At 43.9% G+C, this 25,181-nt stretch overlaps 1 protein-coding gene and 1 pseudogene across 2 annotated transcripts in view; one reads left to right on the top strand and one right to left on the bottom strand.

Annotated features, from left to right (window-relative positions):
- LOC311034696 (VPS10 domain-containing receptor SorCS2-like) overlaps positions 1–25,181 on the bottom strand; it is a 295,855-nt gene that overhangs the window by 165,776 nt on the left and 104,898 nt on the right. The gene's annotated exons all lie outside the window — the stretch shown is intronic.
- Positions 6,974–7,540, top strand: LOC311034962 (thioredoxin reductase-like selenoprotein T1a; annotated as a pseudogene). Its single transcript has one exon. The product of its transcript is annotated as a thioredoxin reductase-like selenoprotein T1a (transcript).

The raw sequence follows: 25,181 nt of genomic DNA, 5'->3' as shown, positions 1-25,181 counted from the left end.
ACAGCCCTTTGGGACATGTTTTGTGATATTGGGCTATAATAAAATTTGACTTGACAATAAATAATGTAAGTTATCACCATGAACAGCAACAGCCACTACGACAAACCCCTATGGGTTTTTATGGGTCACTCAATCCAAAGATACAGAAGTGCAAAATGTTCAGCGTTCCGAAAGAGGAACCGGGAGGGTTCCATCATGGGATGTTATGTATCTAATAAGGCTTTAATGTGTAGAACTGGTGTGGAGAGAGTCAGAGGCTCCAGTGAGTAACAGAGAGAGATAGAAGAGAGAGATTAACAATGTTTGAATTAATAGGACTGCTCATTCAATACTGTCCTCAATTCAGACCTTTGGATTAACACACTGGTCGGTAATTATTGTTGATTAATGAGGAATAATTACTTTGACACGGTGCGCGTGCGTGTGCGTGTGTAAAAGTATTCAAATGTTTTACTTAAGTAAAGTAAATACTGCATTGCAGAAGTACTCTGTTACAAGTAAAAGTCTGGTGTTCAGTGAAATGCTTGAAAATAGCAGATCTACAACGTGTCACAGTGAGCTTGTAGATTGGCTATTTTCAAAAAAGCCTAGGTATAAAATAGGACTAAAGTGGTTAATGTATGTTTTGCAATGTAATGATTTATATCGGCAAAGTAAGTTTTCAAATTATTGTAGTGGAGTAAAAGTACAATATGTGCCTCCGAGATGTAGCGGAGAAGAAAAAGTATTGGAAATTGCAAATACTCAAGTAAAGTACAAATACCTCAAAATTGTACTTAACTAGAGAAGAGGGGGGGGAGGCACAGAGAGGGGAGGAGCATAAATGTCTAATACTAGTTTGATGTGCTCATCGTACTGCAGTCACACCTGAGTGTCAACTTAATCCATTTTTACACTTTCAGAGTTAAATGAACCCTCACCATTTTGATGTGCAAACAGACATCAAACGTCAATACAGACATCAAACATCATCCTCCCTGACAGAGGAAGAAGACAGATACTAGGAAACTAGGTCATTACATTAACATATTCCATGCATTGATATTACACACCATCTTCAAAATAATAGACAAAGAGAAAACGAGAAAGAAATACAACAAATAAACCACCGTTTGATGTTTTTCCTTGTGATTTGATACACTGTGCTTGTATTTTCTTCTGTGTTTGGGTTCCAAAACAGGGAAAGAAAAGGGCGGACAGACAGAAAGAGAAAGAGACCGACGCAGAGTGTCAGGAAGACAAAGAACTTGAGAGAAACTGTGTTTTTTGATGCTGCACCTTGGGGAAGTGCGGAGACGAATCTGCACTTTATGACAAAATATACTGTATGGTCCCTGATTCAACATCTAATGTCCTCATAAGTCAAGGCCTCTCTCGCGGCGCCCCGACTTCTCTAGGAAGACAAATTGAGAGCACCGGGCGGATTCAGCGAGCCGAGGGAGAGCCCACGGCAGTGGTGGAAAAAGTACTCAAATGTTTTACTTAGGTAAAAGTATCAATACTTGCAATGTAGAGGTACTCTGTTAAAAGTCTGGATGTACTTGTAAAACTAAAACATTTTTGGTATCAAAATGTACTTAAAGTACCAAAAGTAAAAGTACTAAAATTTTTGAAAATAGCTTACAAACGTTGTGAGCTTGTAGATCGGCTATTTTCAGCCTATGTATAAAATAAGGCTACAGTGGTTTATGCATGTTTTATGATGTAATAATCTGCAAAGCAACTAGTCACTAAAGTGTTCAAATAATTGTAGTGGAGTAAAAGTACAATAGTTGCCTCTAAGATGTAGTGGAGTCGAAGTGAAAGTACTGAAGACTGGAAATACTCCAGCAAAGTAAAAGTACCTCAAAATTGTACTCAAGTACGGTAATTGAGTAAATGTACTCAGTTACTTTACACCACTGGCCAATGGAAACGGGTGATGCAAGGAGATAGATAGGATGGCACGTACAGTACATTGGGGACATGTAGAAATCCTTTGTTTCTTAATCCACTATGGTTGCCTCCTGCAAAACCACACACACAAAGGAAAATGCATCATGACAGAGCACGAGCCCTTTGCTTGTACGGAGCAAAGACGACCGAGAATTTTTGATGAAGCCGCTACGGATCCTCACTCACCACTAATGGATTTAGTTGTGCATGTCAGATGTCACACATTTGGCTTTCAAGGCCAGAGTTCACGTGGGCCCCCTCGGGGGAAAACCTCTCGTTGACTGAGACATGGTTAAGAGCAAAGTGTTTGGCATGACGGAGGACTACGTACTGTACTCGCCATGCCCGGAAGAGTGTGCCGAATACGTAAGTAAGAGCGAGTTCAACTAGCGGTCAAGATCCGATTTAAATGAACCATGAGGGCAGAACAGGTTGTGCGTTTTCTCCACGATTCATGCTCCATGCTTCAGGGACAGGATATTGTCAGATGGGGTTCTTGGACTTGGAGCAATGCTCAGATTACGGCTGGCTGCCTTTTTTCTCCCCGATTTAGTCTTTATGCCAATAGGCTCTATGCACAGCAGCCATATTATCACTTCCTTCACAGGTGTTACCAATGATACTAATGAAGGCTCTCTTCCATTTAGTCTAGCACAGTGGTTTCCACGACCCCCATAACTCTGAGAGTGTACAAATGGAACCAAATGGACCCATACGGGTCCATTTGGTTCCATTTCTACACTCTCAGACTTACACACCTGTAAGGGGCCATTTGGAAGCCCATGAGGGTCCCTGGACCCCAACTGTAGACCCACTGGTGTAACAGAGTGTCTCCAGTGAGCCAACATGCACACAATATCAGCACCATGACTCTGTTTGACCAGAATGGAACAGAGCCTTCATTAGTATCATTGGTAACACCTGTGAATGTCTTCATAATATGGCTGCTGTGAATAGAGCCTATTGATTCCTCCCCACACACATGTCTGTGTTGTCACTGCTGTTGTATCCTACTGATTCACCTATACCAGTGAGGAGCCCCCACCGGGAGGAGGGTAGAGCCTTCGTCCTACTCCTCCCGCCCAACGCTCCCTGCTGACACATAAAGGTAGACACCTCCTCCGACACTGGGGGCGTCCGTATCGCGGCCGGCATATTAGAGGGGGCACGCACGCTTCCTGACTACTGGCCAATCACAGCGCGTCTTTTCAGAGACTTGGCAGAATCTAGTTGTATGAAAATACAACCAGATCTTTTTTACACAACTAGATTCTGACAAGTCCCGGAAAAGACGCACTGTGATTGGCCAGGAGTAAGGAAGTGTGCCCCGCTCTAATATGACGGCCGCGATACAGGTCGCTCCAATGAACTGCAGCGGCCAATGACGTATCTAGATTTAAGATTTCTGTATCTATGGGAATACGTGCAGTGACAATTTTTCACCCTCACCTCCCGGCTTCCCTTCCGCCGAACCAATTGTGTCGGCTGGTCAGTTTTGATGATTGGCTGCAAGTCGACTAGCAGTTGACCTCCGATGGGAGAAGGACAGTGTGCCTGGCAATGTTGAGGAACCAGAGATACAAGGATGTCTGATAAAATCCGTAATGCATTATAGAGGTGTTAATAAAACCGCCAGTTATTAGCCATATCCCTTCCAAAGAAAATGTGCTTAATTTTGACAAGGGCATCTTTAAGCACAGGTCCCGAGAGATTATAACAATCTAATCGTTCCCATCTTTCTTTTTTAAATAGCGGTAAATTAGCTTCAGAGGGCAGCTTCTGATTTATCAGCAGCAGAAGGTAATTGCACCGATGGCGATAGAAATACTGCTGAAGGGGGGTTGCCATTAATGTTAAAACGGCTTCCATTAACGTTGATTTACTGCCATTTAACGCACCGCAACATAAATACAGATCATGCATTCAACAAGTGAGGTGGTATTTCACACATCCATTTGATAAATAGTCTATAGTATGCTTTATGATCCAGGCCTTGTAAAACTGTGAACTGTAGATCACAGTTAGGACCAGTCGTGGAAAAAGTACTCAAATGTTTAAACTTTTACTTAAGTAAAAGTATCAATACTGCAATATAGAAATACTAGTATCGGCATCAACATACTTAAAGTACCAAAAGTAAAAGTACTAAAATGTTTCAAAATAGCAGATCTACAAGCCAACTTAAGTACAGTACTTGAGTAAATGTACTTAGTTACTTTACACCACTGGTTAGGACAGAGATGTCTCAAGGTTGATTGACCACAGAGGGCAGAGGGTTTATGATCTCCATTCCCTCCGCAAACGTGCAGGTTATCAACACTCTAGGAATAACCACATTGTTTGACTGCGGCCAGTTTTCACAGGACAGAGAGGACCTCATCGGCTGTCTCTGTTTATTTGACGTTCCTCTTTACAGGAGTGCGGTGGTTACGGATGATAATGTTCCAGGAGTCTCGGGTGTACCTTGTAACCGAGGATTTATGGCCTTCTGCCACACACTGATTGTGTCAAACCTAAAACTATATGGTCTATAACCGGGACTAAAAATGTACGGACAGGGTGTCTCCCTATGTGTTGGTAAGAAAGCAATCTGGGAACCCATCGCCAAATAAAAAGGAGAAACAGTCCCCTCTGTTTTTTATCTCACTTGGCTCTGGGAGGAAGTCGACGTAGCACACGTGCGCAAGGAAACCGGGGTTTTGGTCTGCCTTCAGCCTTTCACTTCCGGTGGTGCGACTATGTTTTCATTCCCACTAACAATATTTCTACACGGACCACTAACACCACTTCTCCCAGAGAACATGGATCGTTTTGGTTATAAGCCCACTTGTTTCTATGATGAAAGAGCAAGTTAAAATGTGAATATCTTTCCGTGGTTTTGTCTGCTCCGAGGACGCTATTGTTAAATGAGTTTCGGTTTGTTTCTAGTGGGGAAGGATCGGCAGACACGCAAATCCCGGCCACTACATTTGATTGGGTAAAGTGAAGCCTGCTTCCTGATCGGGTGCAATACGTTAGTCCGACAGCGCATTCCTCCGACAGCGCAGTGCTCCGACATTAAACAGTAAACCCGAACCAAACCCGCACCCTAACCCTAACCGCACGCGGATGCCACATAGTCGGAGAAAAGGTCTGTCGGATTCCGACAGCGCATTCCTCCGACAGCGCAGTGCTCCGACATTAAACAGTAAACCCGAACCAAACCCGCACCCTAACCCTAACCGCACGCGGATGCCACATAGTCGGAGAAAAGGTCTGTCGGATTAACGCATGCCTCCCTTCCTGATCTGAAGGCACGCCCACTTGTAGGCCAGTGCGTACGCAATATGACGAACCCCAATCTGTTCTTGAGAGATTAGTAAGAAAGTGACTGTAGCAGATATCAGCTCGTTGCTCATACATACACACAAACAGTGTTATTGATTTTGCAAGATATATTTAGACTTGTCTGTAGTGTAATGTAAAGCTTTGTTGTGGTTTGAATTTATAAGAAAACACAGTGTGTGTGCTATGTGTGCTATTCCAGCGGTTATGTAATGTGAAACCCAACAACACCCAACAATAAAACACAGGGAGATTCATAAAATAAAACACAGAAACGTTTTCTTCCTGATCACATTATTGGCCCGTACTCAAACAGTTGTTAACCTCTCCAGTCGAGAAGAATAAGACATGCACATGCACACACGCACGCACGCACGCACGCACGCACGCACGCACAAACACAGTCGTTTACTTTGTCTCCTCTGTTCTTTGAACATGCCAGTAGCCCTGTGGTGACCCCGAGTTCACTGAGGGGAGACAGTCAGTCAAGGCTGACAGGTTTTAACACTGAACCTGTGAGACTGTGAACACTTCCATGGTGTGAAGAACGTCTGCAGCAAATGGCAGCTACACAGAGTATGGTGTGAACCCCATGGTCTACAGGGAGAGATGGTGAAATCACTGGGACTCAAGGACAACTGGATCGGTCGCACGGAGAAAGGTAGCCCGTAATAACAAGAGCCGTACAAAAGTGAGAAAAACAGTGTTAAGGGCTTTGTCAGAGTACCCGTTGTACCCGCCTGTCTATCTGGGTGTAGCTGCATTGGGAAGTCCTTATATGGTTATGGCTGAGTCAAAGTGACGTCAGAGGTCCGCCCAAGTCCGCGGTTGGGCCACCGGCCCTCCCATTATATAGCACCCGTTATACCATAGTACTTGGAGGTCAATTTATGACAGCAGTACTAGAGGTCTTCACGGGTCAAATATGACGGACCCGGACCAGAATGGACCCGTGAAAATTGTACCCGGAGCCGACTGGACCTGAGCTATTATTAGAGATCTGAGGTCCGGACCCGAGCAGTACCGGGACATGTCGGACCCGACCCGTATAGAACCGTGACATTCCAGACCCCGACCCGCATAAAACCAGAGGCCCCGAAATGCCCGAATGCCAAAGTTGCCAATTGCTAACGTTATTATTACAAGTTGTCCAGCGTTAAATAAGACTTTTCTTTCTTTTCTTACTTTCCTACCTAAACGTAGCCTCCCTGGCTGGTGCTGCTGGCAGTGCCCCCGGTCATAACGTGACGTATAATCCCAGTCAATGCTCATTGGACAGATGTGACAGAGAATGTGACAGAGACCCGAGACCCGATTCCGACCTGGACGCGGAGTCACTTAATGAGAAAGGACCCTTGGGTATTCGAGGGGTCGGGCTTACCCGACAACCTCTAATCTCTAATCAATGCCTCTAACCTCTAATCAATGACTACATATTGATGACATAACAACTTGGGAGAGTGTGTCAAACAATCAGCTTAGGAGAGTTTGGGGATCTCCATATTCGGGCACGCGTTTCAACCAATCAGCTTAGGAGGGTTTGGGGATCTCCATATACGGGCAAGTGTTTCAACCAATCAGCTTAGGAGAGTTCGGGGATCTCCATATATGGGCACGCGTTTCAACCAATCAGCTTAGGAGTTTGTGGATCTCCATATATAACATTCATCTCATCCTGAGTAGTACAGAGCAGGAAGCAAACCGAAACGCAGTAATGGCGAATAAGTGGTTACCGTTCTTACTCCTTTTCCTGGGGGTTCTCTCGCTGTACTGCGCCACATCTGCCGAAACCAGCGGAGTGAGGAAGATGAAGATGCCGTTCGCCACGAGACCCCTTCTCAAATTCCAGATCTGCGTCTCCTGAGGGTACGCGCGGGTGTTCGAGGAGTACTCGCAGGTGTTGAACCATCGGTACCCGGACATCCGCATCGAGGCGGAGAACTACCTCCCTCCGCCCGTCTATCAGCACGTCGCCTCCTTCCTGTCCATGTCCAAACTGCTGCTGATCGGACTGATCATCATCGGCAAGGACCCGTTTGTCCTCCTCGGCGTCGAGGACCCGGGCATCTGGGTTTGGGGCCAGGAGAATAAGATATACGCCTGCATGATGGTGTTCTTCTTCGGCAACATGATAGGGAACCAGCTGCTGTCGACGGGAGCTTTCGAGATCACGTTGAACGACGTGCCGGTGTGGTCCAAGCTGCAGTCGGGTCACCTGCCCTCCATGCAGCAGCTGCTGCAGATCCTGGAGCGTGAGAAGAGGATGAACGTTCTTCCTTAAATCCTACGCTGACTCACACCTGGGAGCCATTGGAACGTGATGCAGTGTGACGTGATGTTTATGATGGTCTGCGCCGAAGGCAGGTAGTCTGCTGGCGCAGACCGGATGCCCCATCGCGCCACACCTCGTCCCTTAAGACAGTGGTTCTCTTTCCCACAGACCCATTTGAAAAGATATGCCAGGGACCCCCAAAAGAGACAATTTCTAAGGCTATAGCAGTGATTCATTCCAAACCATTTTAATTTCAAGGAAACCAATTTGGATACGGACCCCCATTTGATGGCTTTTTGTATCTCTGGGACCCCGCGACTGTAACAATCTATGTTAATCTAACTCTGAGAGAGTACAAATGGAACCAAATGGACCCTAACGGGTCATTTGGTTCCATTTGTACTCTCTCGGGGTTACAGACCCATAAGGGTCCACTTGGTTCCTGACTATCAATCATTTGACTGGGGACCCCCTGGAAACCCCTCAAGGACCCCTGGGGTCCCCGGAGCCCACTTTGAGAACCAACGCCTTAAGATGTACGAAGGCGCTTTGATCACAGCGCTGATCAGAGACAACCCCCTGACCCACATTCTACTCTAAAATAAATAAAAGCCTTTATTTGTCCCTAGGAGAATAGTCAAATAAAGTCAAATAAAAGAAGAGATTCCGCTCGTGATGTTGTGTGAACCCCCCCCCGATGACAGAGAGTCTGTTGGATTTGGAGTCGTGCCATATTGCCCGGGCACCGCTTCATCAAAGTCCTGATTACATTCCCTGAGGACACACAACACCCCTGCAGGCCATGCAACTTTAATTAATTTAACAATTCTGTGACGCCTCTGAAGGTAATGCACTGCACTGTCACCCGTCTGTATATTTGAACGTTAATGGACACACAATGTAGAGAATCCATTGCTTTGTGTCCCATCATGCTGTGTTCCATTTACACAGCTGTGGTCGAGGATGGCAAAATTTCATTAACAATACCTGGCTCCCTGTGGCGAGAAGATATAAGTTACCGTTCGGCGACGCCACGTCAGCGCTGCCCCAACAGAGCCAGAGACAAAATCACACGTGGAAATGCCTCCCACACAGCAAGCTGTCTGTGCAGGCAGCCGGCCAAGATGAAGTGATTCATGCCTAGGTAAGGGCTGTCGAGAGGATGGCTCCCTTGAAGAGGGAACCTTCATCGCAGAGGTTGCTTATGAAGATTCCCAATGAAGTGGCCCTTTTATGTTACGTACATTTCTGTGCTTGGTGCCAGGTACTTGTTGCAGAGTTAGCAAGAAATAGTGATGCTAAAAGAAGCAAGACGACATGCTGTGCGGGATACGTTACGATCGTCGTCCGCCATACAATTCTGTTAAAGAAAACATTTCACTCTCAGAGTTAAACGATCCCTCTGGATTTTGCTGTGTGTCGTAGTGTGCAAAAAGCATGGCACATGAATATTTGACTAAAGCAGAGGTTTCAGGGGGTCCCCAGCTATTTTTTTTTTAAATATAGCATCACAACCATTTTGACCCCTTTATCCATATTGTATACGTTGGCCAATCAAAAAACAGCAGATATACAAGCTCGTGCCACGTCGTGCCACTTCGTGCCACACTGCGAGCTGCTATTTTTGAACATTTTTGAAAAAAACGTTCTCTTCTGGGGGGTCCCTGGCACAAAACATTTTCGGATGGGGGTCCATGGCCAAATACGTATCATTTTGGGGGTGCTTGGTACAAAAGAAGTTCTCACTGTCCTGCTGCTGTCAGCTCTGTTGCCAGATTCTGTGAGAGAAGCAAGCAACCAGGTCTAGGAAAACAAGCCCAAAAGAAGCAACTATGGGCCACACGAGCACTTTAAACATATACATCAGCTATTTGAAAATAGTAGATCTACAAGCTCACAGCGTGTCGCGACGCGTTGTGAGCTTGTAGATCTGCTATTTTCAAATAAAATCTTGGGGGAAAATTATAATAAGCAGACCTGGCAACGCTGTCTCTGACGCAGCCTTGCAGAGAGCTCAGAATAGAGGAATGATAAAGAAGTGAGACATATATATGGCTTCTGGGGCCATTTAAAGGGCCTTGGTCAACTTATATCTGTCGGAACTGTCTGTATTCATGAGCAGGGTCGTGAGGGAAGAACATCTTGCTGTCTTATATCTCAACTTACATCCGCTATCTGTCATCTGCGTATAGCAGCAGCACATTTCAGTTCCAGTGCACATGCAGTACTGCAACTTCTAATAAGTTTAGGTTTTAAAATGGAGACTTTATCATTTATAAACCTAGCTTTGATTTCAGATTTCTCTTTGTTGATATAGACCAATGGTTCTAAACCTGTGCCCGTACCCACAGGATTTTGGGGGGTCCCCCGATGACAGTAAAGTGACAATTTAAGGACTTTTAAGAGCCTTTGCTTTTAATACCTTAAAAAAAATGTAAAGAAAAAGACCATTACTGCATCAAAAGTAATCAACAAACTATACTATAAAAACTGGTCAAACATTGGCCAAAATTGTCAAATAATATAAGAAAGAGGCAAACATTTTGAAAATGGCCGATCTAACGCGAGGCGGAGTGAGCTTGTAGATCTATTTTCACAATATGTATCTGTGGAACCGAGTCAAACTAAAGTCAAAGCAGAATGAAGACATTCCCCTTAAAAACATCAAAGGCTAAGGACCCGTATACTGGAAGCACCGCACAGCTCCCATCTGTCCCCTTAAAGCTTTTTCCACATTGTTCTAGAAACGTTAGCGAAACGATATGTCGACTTTGCGCTACTAAACATATTTAACCCATTAAGACTTGGAATACATCGGCGTCATTTTAGATTTCTTTGGCTATTAAAAAAATTGCAGATCTACAAGCTTGTAGATCTGCTATTTTTGAAAAATTGTGAAAATGTGTGCACATCTTTGAATATATATATTTTTAAAGCAACATTTACAACTCAATTCTTTGCTTCTGGGGATTCTACAAATGTCTTCTAAATACTAACAGTTTTTGGAAAAAATGTTTGTTGCTATAATATCAGTGGTTCTCAGACTTTTTTCATGTCAAGGACCCGCCAAAATGACATGTATTTTGCCGTGGACCCCCATTTAGAAAAATGTGTTGTTCCAGGGACCCCCGGAAGCAAAGATTTGAGTTAAAAATGTCCGGTAAAAAAATATATATATATTGAAAGATTTGCACACATTTTCACAATTGTGCATTAAGGCTCTGTCATGTCCGACACGTGGTAGCTCTGTCCAGTGTAAATGGGGCATTAGATCAGAATACACAGAACCAGCCCACACACCCGTTGCACAGCTTAGAGCAGTGCATTCTCAACCTGTGCCCACAGGATTTTTTTTTTGGGGGGGGGGAGTCTCCAGATGACAGTGAAGAGACAATTTAAGGATCTTTAAGACCTTTTTAATACCAAAAAAAAAGTGAGATAAAAAAAAGCCCATTACTTTATCCAAAGTAATCAAGAAACTATAAAAACTGGTAAAACATTTGCCAAATTGTCAAGTAATATAAGAAAGAGGCAAACATTTTGAAAATAGCTGATCTACAAGCCCACGACACGAGTCAAACTAAGTGAAATGCCTCAACTACAGTTCCAAGTGCTTGTCGGGGTGGGGGTTCCTTCCCAGTTCAAATGTCATTATTTTGGTGCGTCCCCAGTTCAAATATGATTATTTTGGGGGGTCGTAGCCTGAGAAGGTTGAGAACCACTGGCTTAGAGGATGAGTTGACACACTGCATGTGTACTTCTTCTAAGATACTTTATAATAAAATTGTTCATAAAACTCAAAAAAGAACCCTCCATAAACAGGAAATGGACTGTCTGTCACTAAGGAGAACTAACTACACTTTTCTAATCACAGCACTTTCTTCTCCCAGAGAGCATAATTAGCAAAGAATTGGTCTCGGAAATAAGTGCAGACTTGTCGTCTAAGAGTATTAAATCCCCCATTGTATTCCACTCATCAGCAGCGACAGAGAAATGTGCATACAGCAAAATAATCATTGTCACTTCGTAATTGTCACCTGCGGTCCCACAAAGTTGTTCCTCTGTTGAAGAGCCAGCTGGTCTGTTACTTTCTGTTCATGGACTGTACCGTTGCGTTGTCAATTGCATGCCATCATTGTCTGTTCACAACTTCAGCAACACAACTTTGTGTCGTATAATAAAGCTGCACTATGAAACTTTAAAGAATGAAAGAAAAGAAAAACTTAAAGTGGGCCTATTCCACATTTCCATTTTATTACAATATGTAGTGGGGGTCCCTGCTTCATCTTTCTCAGCTACGGGGTCCTTGGCCTGAAAAAGGTTGAAGACCCTTCCCTGCCTTACAGACTCCCTCTCTCTTCTTCCCCTGATGTGGTTTAAGCTCCAGATCCAGCCGCTGCTGCTCGCTAGATCCTGTTCAGAGGAAGAGCCTGAGCAGTGGCGGAGCGTCCGGGTAGGCCAGGTACGCGGCCGCCTACGGGCCCGCGGGACTCCGGGGGCCCGGGCCGTCAGATCACATGGACCTTTATTTTATTAGAATTAGACGCACTTTGCGTGCTCTGCCTCTCCGCGGCCGCCTCTCAGCAACTTTCCCAGAGATTCACCAGCTTACATGAAACTGCAAATATATTCGAGGCACCCCAATAAACCGTTGGAAGCTCACCCTAACCCTAAAACCGAAATAAAGCACAAAAACAAACTCTAATTGGGGACATTTATCTAAATGACACCCTCATGAGACCCCTCGGGGAGGACAGGCAGGCAGCCTCGCTTTCACTCTCAACGGCTACTATATGTGACACCTTGGTTTCTCAAACAGTGGGACCCATGTTTGGGTTGCGGAACACATTTTTTTATGGGTCGCGAGTAAATATCCCCTTTTGTCTGTTGCCTACATTAACAAAAAATATATATATTCTAAAAGATTTAAACAAGTTCAAACAAAAAATCACAACTTTTCATCAATTCAAAATAATTCCAACATTTTTCAAAAGTATTTCATAAATAAAATACAAAAATCCAATAATTTCCATAAATAAATAAATAAAATGTTTGAGAAGTAGTGAAAATAGCAGATCTACAAGCTCACAATGTGGCGCCGTGGCAAGCGACACGTTGTGAGCTTGTAGATCTGCTAGTTTCACTAGTTTGGGTCCCGGGCAAACGTCTAATTTCTCTTTTGGGTGTCGAGCTAAAACGTTTGGGAACCACTGCCCTAGAAGATCATCTGAGCTGCATTCTACACTTTACTCTCTGCTACACACTTCTGCACCAGGCCAACCATCCAAGACAACTCGCCTTTTAACTGCAAGGTGACCCTCCCCCCCTCCTCTCTCTGCTGGTTTTAATCATTCAAAAGTGTCGTCAAATGCTGTTATAGGCTGTCTCTATGCCACTTCGTATCTCAGTAACCACAGCAAGAGAGACCGGCGAGGGAAACAAAGTCAAAGTAAATATCCGTGCTTGCACACACACACACACACACACACACACACACACACACACACACACACACACACACACACACACACACACACACACACACACACACACACACACACACACACACACCTTAAGTTGCAGAGTTAGGGACCAGCTGACAGCCACAACCTTGAAGGGCATCCGTCTGGTCTAACTGATAATGCCGAAACACAACAGAGACGGCTCATAAACGTAAGACTGATACGCTGTAATAAATGTGTTCACACAGCTCAATGCTTATTGATGGTCCCGTTGTCCCTGCAGCAGGTGGTCTGAGAGGACGTCTGTTATTTTAACCCATTAAGACCTGAGGCCCGATTCTACAAAAGCTCTTCTAAAGCGGTAGTTCTCAAACTTTTTTTGTGCCAAGGACCCCCACAATTATATGTACTTGGCTGCGAACGCCTGTCTGAAAATGTCTTGTGTCAGGGACCCCCAGAAGAGATGATGTGTGTTAACAACAAAAAATAAAACGTTTATAAAAAAAAAAAATTATATTAAAATAAAAATAACACTGTCTGTCAGTTATGTAACATAAGAGATTTAAATAGGTTTAAATAGGATTAAATCTGACTTAGGCAAAAAATAAATCCCCAAAATTGCCTAAATCAGTAAATCATTTGGCCTATGTCACAAAACCATGTGACTTAGGCCAAAAACATGGCCTATTTTGGCCTAAGTCACACTAGGGAGTTAGGCCATTATACTAAAAGGGGAGGGAACAGCATGATCCTTTTCAATTAGGCGATTTTACCAGAGGTGGCCAGTGTCATGAGGAGCTGACTTAGGCAAACATATCATTTTCCTCAAAACATGACTTAGGCCATTAGTTTAGCAAGGTGACGACATGAAAACACTTTCAAACACTTTTCAAAATGTTCAATACGACATGACTCGGTCATGTATACCAGCATGCGCGTATGCAGAGGTGTAAAGTAACTAAATACATTTCCACAAGTACTTTACTTAAATTTTGTCCTATATATTACTCTGTGTCACGCCGATTTTGAACCGAGTCTCTTTGTAGACCCGCATTGCATGCTGGTAAAAATAGCAGATGTACAAGCTCGATGCGTTTTGAGCTATAAAAATAAAGTAGGATCTTTTTATACAAAAGTTACGGAAAAGACACGCTGTGTTTGGCCAGTGGTCAGGAAGCTTGCCTTCTCCAAAATGGCGGCCGCGATACAGGTCGCTCCAGTGAACTGCAGAGGCCAATGAGGTATCTAGGTTTCTATAGCTATGATCATGCCAATGGTAAAAGCTGCGTGGTGGAGCGGTCCATGGTTCTGAATAGGAGTCATCACTGTCTCCATTTCAGCTCCCCAACAGTCATACATCTCACTTCCAACTCCATCTTTGCCTCCGGCTCTTAACCCATACAAACCGGGGAACGCATCTGTGTAACCACTTTATCCATATTTTATACTTTGGCTATTCAAAAATAGCAGATCTATAAGCTCATAGCGTAGATCTGCTATTGCAATGCTGCTTGTAATCTTTGCTTCTGGGGGGTCCCTGGAACAAAACGTTTTGAGATGGGGGGCCATGGCTAAATATATATCAAATTTTCAAGATTTTTCTAAATCCTAACAGCATGTGGTACTCCAACTTTTACATGTCAAGGACCCCCAAAATGATGTAATATGCATTTGGCCACGGACCCCCATCTCGAAAGATGTTGTTCCAGGGACCCCCAGAACACAGAATGGAGTTAAAAATGTTCGCTTAAAAACATACATACATACATACATACATACATACATACATACATACATACATACATACATACATACATACATACATACATACATACATAAATAATCAAAGATTTGCAAAAACATTCACAATTAAAACAAAAAACAGTAGATCTACAAGCTCATAGCACTGCACTCGGTGCCATGAGCTTGTATATCTATTTTTGAATAGCCAAATAAATCTTAAAATGACACAAGCTGCTTTCCTGGTCTAAATGGCTTAAGAAGTGTGCGTGGCGTCGTGTTTATCATGACAGCATTTCGCTTGTCGCTGCGTTTGCTTTGTCCTTGGGGCTAAACGAACACTGAAAGTCGCGGGTGCGGAGGGAGAGCAGCGTTCGCTCATCTCATTTGTGTAATTGAATTTGAAAGCACATTCGCCTTGTTGTCAGGCCCGGGGATGAAATAGAATGTCAGTATTAACAGACGGTGATGCCCCCCCCCCCCCCCCCCCCCCCCCTCACAACATAACCATGATAAAGTAATAATATAAGAGTCTTGCTGGCCCAAATTCAAAAGTGACATCACCTGAGAGACCGAGATGCCATCAGTCCTGGATGCCGTAAAAATATTTAAGACAGTTTACATGAAGGCTTTGTCAGAGGATGTCAGAGAAGACCTGCGGGCTCAGAATGTGTGTAATACTGGTAATAAAAAAGCAAAAAAAGTTTTTGTCTGGAAAAAAGAATACGTTCAAAAAAGTCCAACTAGGCCGAGGAATAAATGCAGTATACATACTGTAGACCAATAGGCTCTATGCACAGCAGCCATATTGGAAAGAAATTGGTCCTCTTCTTACTTCCTTCACAGGTGTTACCAATGATACTAATGAAGGGCTCTGTTCCATTCTGGTCAGGGTGCTGATATCGTGCATGTTGGCTCACTAGAAACACTCCATTTTGGTTCCCAAATGGCCCCTCATGGTGGGTGTCTAACTCTGAGAGTGTACAAATGGAACCAAGTGGACCCGTAAGGGTCCATTTGGTTCCATTTGTACACTCTCAGAGTTATGGGGGTCCTTGACAATAAGACAACCACTATGCCACACTAAATGGAACAGAGCCTTAATTACTATCATTGGTAACACCTGCGAAGGAAGTAAGGAAGGGGCCCAATTCATTCCCAATATGACTGCTGTGCATAGAGCCTATTATTTGTTTACCAACATTGAGACTGGACGCAGGTGATTGTTTCACGCAATCAATTCCCAACCTGTTGTTTCGGGGTGCACCCCGACCCCCTCTTGTGTGTTGGCTAGTGAGGCGCGTCCTAGCGAGACCTGACAGAATGGGTTTCATCAAACGCATACTGGTTGCACGCATACTGGTTCTTGTCAGTGTGGCGTCGTCTGTTAAGGGGTCTATATAACAGGCCAATTCACGTTTTTACCTCTAACTGGACTGATTGGCATGAAACCTCTGCCCTGCATTTTTAACATCAGCCTTTTATAGCGCCAGCACGAGGCCAATTTTTGCTAAATAGTACGCCACCATCCAGTAATTGTCAGAAGAACAAGCAACACATTACTAACAATATCATTAACAGTAACTCAAACACACTACTATATTCTACACTCCCACAAATACACATATTATGTCTTTGCAATAACTCCATCAACATGAATCCGTCAACTTCTACAGATTCCACTCGCCTCTATAATGACTGAATTCCAAACATTGCTGGCCCATAACTGTACCTGACCTGGCGGAGACCTGTGCTCCGAGGAGCACTTTTTCTAGTTTCCCTTGTGGTCCTTCCTCTAAGGCAGCTCAGTCGATAGAGCACTCGCCCTTAGACCACAAGGTTCTGGCTTTTGGCTTCCGCACCACCTACTCAGTATAAGTATAGCACTGTGTGGGCAGTGGTGGAAAGTAACTAGCCTATGTATAAAATAAAGTAAAAGTACTGGAAATTGGAAATACTCTCATAAATACGTTTGTTTTATTAATTCAATGATACATTGTCTGCATTCATAAGTCCTCTAATGACTTCTGCTTTTAAGAAATAAAATGCATCTACAGTAATTGCTCTCCTCTGCCACCTACTGTCCACCTACTGTATTACAAAAATGAAACTTAAAACACTCCCCTCAAGGCATAGCCACACCCCCTACCTTTCACAACCTAAGGTTATGGTGGCTACCTTTCAGAACTTTTGGGCGACTAAGGTGAGGAAGTCAATAGGTAACCACTGTAAGTAAGAGCTTGTAGATCTGCTTTTTTTTAAATCGAGAAACCTTGTGCAAATCTTTGAATGAATATTTTAAAGTGAACATTTGTAACTCAAAACTTTGTTTCTGGAGGGGTCCCTGGAACAAAATATTTTGAGAAGGGGGTCCGCGGCCAAATACATTTAATTTTGGGTGGTCCTTGACATGAAAAAGTCGGAGAACCACTGGCCTACTCCATTGTCTACTTTAGCTAGGGGTTGAGGAGGCTTTTAGCAGACATTAGTTGTATGGTCTTGTGGATGTGGCTGGCGGCTGGAAGGCAGGTGACCCAAGAGGCCACAGGCTGGATGTCTGGGGTGATAGACTGAGGCGCAGTGCAGGGTGAGAGGGGGCTGGGTGACATCCTTAGAGTGTCTGGTCGGATTAGACTCCGGGTGTACGCTGGGTTTGTTTAGGTTCACTGGGAGGTGAGCAGCTGTCTAGGAGGGGCTGTGGGAGCAGGCTGGCACTATAGTTGAGGACACATACCCTTGGGGAAGGTGGTCGGTGTTCGTCTGTGAGTGCATTTGTGTGTTTGTGTGCGCCTGCACACATTTAACCCATTAAGACCTGAGGCCGAACTCTAATGCCTTCTAAATCAGTGGTTCTCTTTTTCGTGCCAAGGACGCAAATTGAGAGAGAGAGAGAGAGCAAGAGCGAGAGAGATATGGCCACGGACCCCCATCTGAAAATGTTTTGTGCCACGGAGACCCCCAGAAGAGAAGTGCTAATATTCCATATTGTTCAAACACACAAAAAAAAAGTGATGAGGGCGTTTTATATCATTAGATGGGCAGTGCCCTTAATTAGGCCTGTCACAATTATTACATAATCGACTGATCGTAATTATTTGTTATTTAGCAAAATCATCATAATTATTTCCATGTTGAGAAAGGTTCATACATTTTTGAAAATGTATGAACAGATTGAATCAGATTGATGTCAAATGTATTAACTGACATCAAATGCTTGTGTCTGAGAGAGAAAGAGAGAGATAAAGAGAAGAGTGATGGAAGAGAAGAGAAGAGGGATATAACTGGTCTCTCGTATAGCTGCTAGCACAGCATCACTCTCATTGGCTCACATGGCTCAGAGCTCCAGTGGGGATATAGTATATCAGGGTGATGGGAAAGGTATCTCTGCCAACAAGCCCCTGGCAGCAAACCCACTATCCATTTCCCAATTAACCCATTAAGACCGGGAACGCATCTCTGTCATTCGAAGATTTTTTTGGGCTATTCAAAAATGGCAGATCTACAAGCTCATAGCACGGCACCGAGTGCTGCACTATGAGCTTGTAGATCTGCATTTTTTGGATTTTCTTTTTTTTTAATATAAATATATTTTTTAAAGCGGACATTTGTAACTTAAATCTTTGCTTCTGGGGGGTCCCTGGAACTACAATATTTTGAGATAGGGTTCCACGGCCAAATACGTATCATTTTGGGGGTCCTTGCATGAAAAAGTAATATCAGTGGTTCCCAAACGTTTTCATGTCCAGGACACACAAAATTATATGTATTGGTTGCGGACCCCCATCTCAAAATATTTCGTTCAAGGGACCCCCCCAGAAGCAAAGATTTACAAAGTTACAAATGTTCGCTTAAAAAATATGTAGATTCAGAGATTTGCAAAAAATGTCAAGATTTTTCAAAAATAGCAGATATGCAAGCTCATATCGCGGCACTCGGTGCCGCGCTATGAGCTTGTAGATCTGCTCATTTTGAATAGCCAAAGACATCTTAAAATGACACGAGATGCGTTCCCGGTCTTAATGGGTTAATATATGAGCGTGTTGGAAGGGAGGGTGGTGGCAACTCTGTCAGGGGGTCTGCGCTGCAAAGTGATGGACAAAATCACTCAAATGGTGGAAAGAGACCGAGTGACGGAAAGAAAGAATGTGTGGGGGGGAAAGAGGGAGAGAAAGAAGGAAAGAGAAAGCTGGAAGCTATAAGAGGATTAATCCAAATCCTAACAGATTTCCCTGTTCAGTGGGTTAAAGCAAAGCCAAATCGGAGTCAAATGTTCCAGCCTGCTGCCAAAACGGGCATTATTCAACCCTCTGCCCGCATTGTCAGAGTTTCTCCTCAGGCTCAAAAGGCTCCTTTTTCTATTAAGATTGAAAACGATGAAACGATACGGGATCAAGAATGCGTGTCGGATCAACTGAGAGAATTGTTTTATTTTTTTTGTTTTCCTCTCTTCCTCGTCCAAAATCTTTCTCCGTGCCTAATCCCGCACACATGCAAATCTGCTTGCTTGTCCCCAAATGAAAAACTTTTTTTCTTTTCTTTTGTTTTTTGGGGAGGGGGGGGACTGTCCACATTTGCAGTGCTGTCACACTTTGCTTTGGACCAACCCCCTCGGATGTAAATGTCCGCCCACCCCCCCATCATCTGTCTCCCCTGCTCATCAATGAATTAATTTTGAACTGCGAGGGGCGGAAGGGAATCACCAAACACTGTTTCAATTAAAACACCATTTAAAACTCACCCAACGTGCGAGCGTGTGTTTTCGCGCACACACACACACACACACACACACACACACACACACACACACACACACACACACACACACACACACACACACACACACACACACACACACACACACACACACACACACACACACACACACACACACCTTAGCTTGTGTGCTAGCTTAAACACGCCCAAAGCCCACAGTTAAAAAATCTTGTTAAGTCACCCCAGTATAATTGAATTAAAGAAAAAGCCGCCTGCTTGGTTCCTTCTCCTCCTCCAGTGGAACCTTCCAGGCTCTCTGGCTCTCTGGCGTGGGAGTGGTGTGGTTTCATTTGGCAGCAGAACATGAATATAAGCAGGAATCATAACTTGCTGAGAGCGCTTGGCGTACAGACGCCGGTCCAAGCCGTCAAATGTCATTAATTCCACCTCAGATGTAATTCTTTATTTCCTGACGGCGTGTTTATACAGCTGATGGTGTTTCAGTGAGTCCGCCGAACACAGGACGTCCCAGGCTGGACTGTGTTGTGTTGTCGTTCATGTTGTGGTTAGTGGCCATGGCGAAGAAGGAGAAAGGGCACTTATTTCTTTGTGACATTTTTGTCTAGGGATTTTTTGGGCAAAGGTCATCGGGCTCGGGAATCGAACCTGTGACTCGCTGTCAGGCTGCATTAGGGCCTATATAGTGGTGTGCGACTTAACCACTAGACTATCGGTGACCCAGGAGAAGGGCACTTCTTCCACATGTGATTGTGAATCAATGCAATCTACAAATACTACAAACACACAAGTAAAAGTCCGGAATTCAAAATGTACTTGAGTAAAAGTACACAAGTAATGGTATAAACATGTACTTAAGGTATCAGAAGTAAAAGTACTCATTATGCAGAATGTCCCATTTCACAAGTTTTCAAATGTATTCAAATCTTTTTGAGAACAGCAGATCTTCAAGCTCACAATGTGTCGCATCGCACCGTTAGCTTGTAGATCGGCTATTTTCCAACGGCCGAAATGTATATAGGGCAGAAGTGGTTAATGTACGTTTTGTAATACTAATCAAAATCTACAAAGTAACTAGAAAGTCAAGTTTTCAAATATTTGTAGTGGAGTAAAAGTACAATATCTGGATCCGAGATGTAGTGGAGTAGAAGTAAAAGTGTTGGAAATACTCAAGTACAATACTTGAGTAAATGTACTTAGTCACCACTGGCGTGTGCGTGTGTGTGTGTGTGTGTGTGTGTGTGTGTGTGTGTGTGTGTGTGTGTGTGTGTGTGTGTGTGTGTGTGTGTGCGTGTGTGTGTGTGTGTGTGTGTTCAGTGTTTTGACCATTTCCCATGTGTTCTGTATGCCCCAGCTAGCCAGCCACCTCTCCAGGCTCGCTGCCCAGACTTCACACCCATATAGCAGGAAGGGTTCGAGGGTGGCAGGCGGCCATCATGAACTGATGACATATGCGTGTTTCATATTGAATTGAGACAGCCAGCAGTGACCATAGCTATGTTCCTGTGTGTGTACTAGCCTGGCTTGATTATTATGCAGCACAAGGTGTGGGTTCTGTTGCCGTGGGATGAGAGAGAATTGAGCCCGACATGATGCCAACATATCAGCTGATATACACAGCCAGCAGGTTTACACAGCCAGCATGTCCTCAGCTGAAACTCCCCTGACTGTCCACATGGTGTCTATTAACACATCGGGTGCCGAACACGGTCTGAACCGTGTGTTTACATAGTAGCGCTCCGGTGCCGAACACGGTCTGAACCGTGAGTTTGGTCTTTTTTTTCTTTTTTTCGTTTTTCTCCGCGCGGGCGGGGCTAGAGCAGCTCTGGGAGCACCCATTGTAATCCTGCGAAGGAAGTGCCAGATCGCTCACCGGAGACCAAAAAATTAATCCCATCCGCTTCCTGTCTATTTCCTACTTTGAAACGCCTATATCTCCGAATCTGTTTCCTGTGGGGAAAACCGGTCATGCGCGATGCGCGATCCCCCCCCCCCCGTTGTAACTCGCGAGGGAAATGTTATGGTGACTCCAGGCTGTAGCCAGGCTCATGGCACAGCATGAATCGATGCTTTTTTTTGCGTGGATTTGCTTGTAACGCACGCGGAAGCTTTAAACAGCAAAGCGCAGTCAATGGGGAGAATGCTGGCACAACGGTAAGTTGCTATGAAAAGATGCTGGCACCCGATGTGTTAAAACAGTGGTTCTCAAACTGTTCTGCATCACAGCACACTTGAACAAAAATCTCAAAAGCGTTTTACATGGTGTTGGGTATAGGTTATGCACTGGTTGAAGCTCATTAACTAATTCAGTGCCAATTAAATAGAAAAATAATTGCATACTGTGCCAGCGATTTTTCGATTTGCTACCTTTTTCAAGTAGTCACAGAATATGTATCTCCAGTATGAACGATCCCTTTTATGGTTGCTAATCACTGAGGGTTGCACTGTGTGGTTTCACAAATGTCAACGAGGTCGTCGCGACCTCGTTGACATTTGTAGTCTGCCTTTGAAAATAGCATGTCTGGACCAAAAATAAATAGTAAAACAAAAGATACAGCCTTTTTAAGTAATAAGTTAACCAAGAAGTAAATGGAGCAGCAAATCTTCGGATCACGATATCTTGGGTTCTGAACTCCCCTCAAGCCTCACCTTTGTCAGTGTCAGTTAAAAAAGACACACACACACACACATACACACGAGTGTGCGCACGCACACACACACACACACACACACACACACACACACACACACACACACACACATACACAGTTGAAAACTGCAAACTCACAAATGCTACACACAGCTTGGCTGCCCTCCACAATCTCACACTCGTGGTCCCTATGCGCACCACTTAATGACCTCGTTAACGTGATAGTCATTGTTTTACTGCAATTATGTGTGGCAATTTAATTGAAAGAGCCATTGTTCTGGTGTATAGGAAGAAAAGGAAGAAAAATAAAGGCTCCGGGGTCATGAATAAAGCAGCAATGAGATTTTATGTAGCGCTAGTGTGACCAATAAAGTGTTACTGATGATGATGATGACATGTCGACGATTGCCAAGTCTATTGAGAAACACTGTCGGCAGGCTGTGTGTGTGTGTGTGTGTGTGTGTGTGTGTGTGTGTGTGTGTGTGTGTGTGTGTGTGTGTGTGTGTGTGTGTGTGTGTGTGTGTGTGTGTGTGAGCCATGGTGGAAGAAGTGATTTAAACACAAATACTTACGTACTGTAAGTAAAAGCATCAATACTGCAATGAAATAGTCTGTTACAAGTAAAAGTACAAAAGTATTGGCCTCAAAATACACTTAAAGTACAAAAAGTCCCATTTCACAAGTTTTCAAATGTATAAAATTAAAAAAAAATCCTTTGAAAATAGCAGATCTACAAGCTTGCGACCCGTTGAAAGCTTGTAGATTGCCTATTTTCAAACAGCCGAAGTATACATAGGGCTGAAGTGGTTATATGTTTTTGTTATATTAACCAAAATAAACAAAGTAACTAGTAACTAAAGTTAGCAAATAATTGTAGTGGAGTAAAAAGTATAATATTTGCCTCTGAGATGTAGTTGAGTAGAAGTACTGAATTATTATTATAATTATAGAATTAATAATATAATTATTATAACAACAGTATTGAACATTCTCCAGTAAAGTAAAAGTACCTCAACATTGTACTTAAAGTACAACACTTGAGTAAATGTACTCAGTTACTTTCCACCACTGTCAGCTTACCATCCAGCTCATTGACCATGCACAGTTAGGAGCCAGAGTTTTGTTACAATAATCTAAGGGGGTCTGAGAGCACATTCAAGTAGAGAGAGGATATTAGAGACCACAACAACAACAACATGGAGAATTAATTATGTTTCCTAAACAAGGATGTTGAAAGAGACCCTTTTCTTTTGAAACCCCATTGTCTTAAAAATAATCAAGTTAAAGCGCAACTAACAGTTGTCATCCCTCCCATCTGACAGTCTGTCTGTCTGTCTCTCTCTCTCTCTGTCTGTGTGTCTCTCTCTCTGTCTGTCTGTCTGTCTCTCTCTGTCTCTCTCTCTGTGTGTGTGTGTGTGTGTGTGTGTGTGTGTGTGTGTGTGTGTGTGTGTGTGTGTGTGTGTGTGTGTGTGTGTGTGTGTGTGTGTGTGTGTGTGTGTGTGTGTGTGTGTGTGTGTGTGTGTGTGTGTGCGCGCGCGTGTGTCTCCCTCTCTCTCTCTCTCTCTCTCTCTCTCTCTGTAGAGGATGGCTTAAAAAAAAGCTGACACAAGGTTAAAACATCAATTATTGAATTACTGCACGCTAACGACGGGTCATTATTCTCTCCTTTCGTCTCTGCTCTTCTCTTCTATTTTTCACTCTGTTCTTTTCATTCCTCCATTACTCATCCTATCTGCTCTCCTGGTCTGCCCTCTGCTACACCACTGTTTTTATGTGAATGTTTTTGTTTGCAGGCCAGTTACGCCATGGCCGGCGCTTGGCAGGGGCGGCCAAAGAAGAGGTATAAGGACCAGCTAAAGACTGAAGAAGTGCAAGATCAGGCCTGAGGACCTTGGTGGTGGAGGAGGAGGAGGAGGACAGGACTGCCAGAAGACAACAACATAGATAGACATAGGCTGAACACACCCATGGCTGCCAGCAGTGGTGGAAAGGAACTAAGTACACTTACATAAGTACTGTGCCTAAGTACAGTTTTGAGGTATTTGTACTTTACTTGAGTATTTCCCATTTCCATTACTTTTACTTCTACTCCACTACATCTCAGAGGCAAATATTGTACTTTTACTCCACTACAATTCTTTGACAACTTTAGTTACTAGTTACTACAGCTCTACAAGCTCACAACGCGTCGCATCGTGTAGATCTGCTATTTTCAAATATTTGAGTACTTTTACTTGTGGTACTTTAAGTATATTTTGATGCCAATACTTTGCACGTTGAGTCAAGTACATTTTGACTCCTGGACTTTTACTTGTAAGAGTATTTCTATATTGCAGTATTGGTACTTTAACTTCAATAAAACATTTGAGTACTTCTTCCACCACCGGCTGCCAGTATCACTACCACTACTACCACCTACACAAGCCCTATACCTGCAATAGAACATGTGGTTCCAGGATAGGACGTTTTAGCCACCTACAAACCCCCACCGTTAAGGACACAAGTGGACGTCATCATCGGATTCGATGGACAACCTAAGCAAGTGTGTGTGTGCGCGTGTGCGTGTGTGTGTGTGTGTGTGTGTGTGTGTGTGTGTGTGTGTGTGTGTGTGTGTGTGTGAGTGTGTGTGTGTGTGTGTGTGTGTGTGAGAGTGAGTGAGTGTCAGTGTGTGAGTGAGTGAGTGTCAGTATGTGAGAGAGAGAGACGCTCCCACGCAAATCTCTGTAGTGCTTTATCTTTGGAGACATTCACGGTTTACACACTCACTCCCCCCCGCCCCCCCCCCTCACTCTCTCTCTGTTGTCTGTAGTTCTGGGTCTTACTGTCTCGTTCCAGGATGAACTCATGGGAAAGTGAGAAACGTCTTCCAGATGGCCACTTAGGGCCTGTTCAATCCAAAGTGAAAGTGATCCGCGTGCATGCACAGTGGTGGAGAGAGTAACTAAGTACATCTACTCAAGTACGGTACTTTTACTTTACTGGAGTATTTCCAATTTTCAGTACTTTTACGCCACTTCATCACACACACACACACACACACACACACACGCGCACGTTCCCACGTGTT

This window comes from Gymnoscopelus microlampas (assembly GCF_963454915.1).
Source record: "Gymnoscopelus microlampas genome assembly, chromosome: 19".
NCBI classification, from domain to species: Eukaryota; Metazoa; Chordata; class Actinopteri; order Myctophiformes; family Myctophidae; genus Gymnoscopelus; species Gymnoscopelus microlampas.
This window is presented reverse-complemented; position numbering and strand designations above follow the sequence as displayed.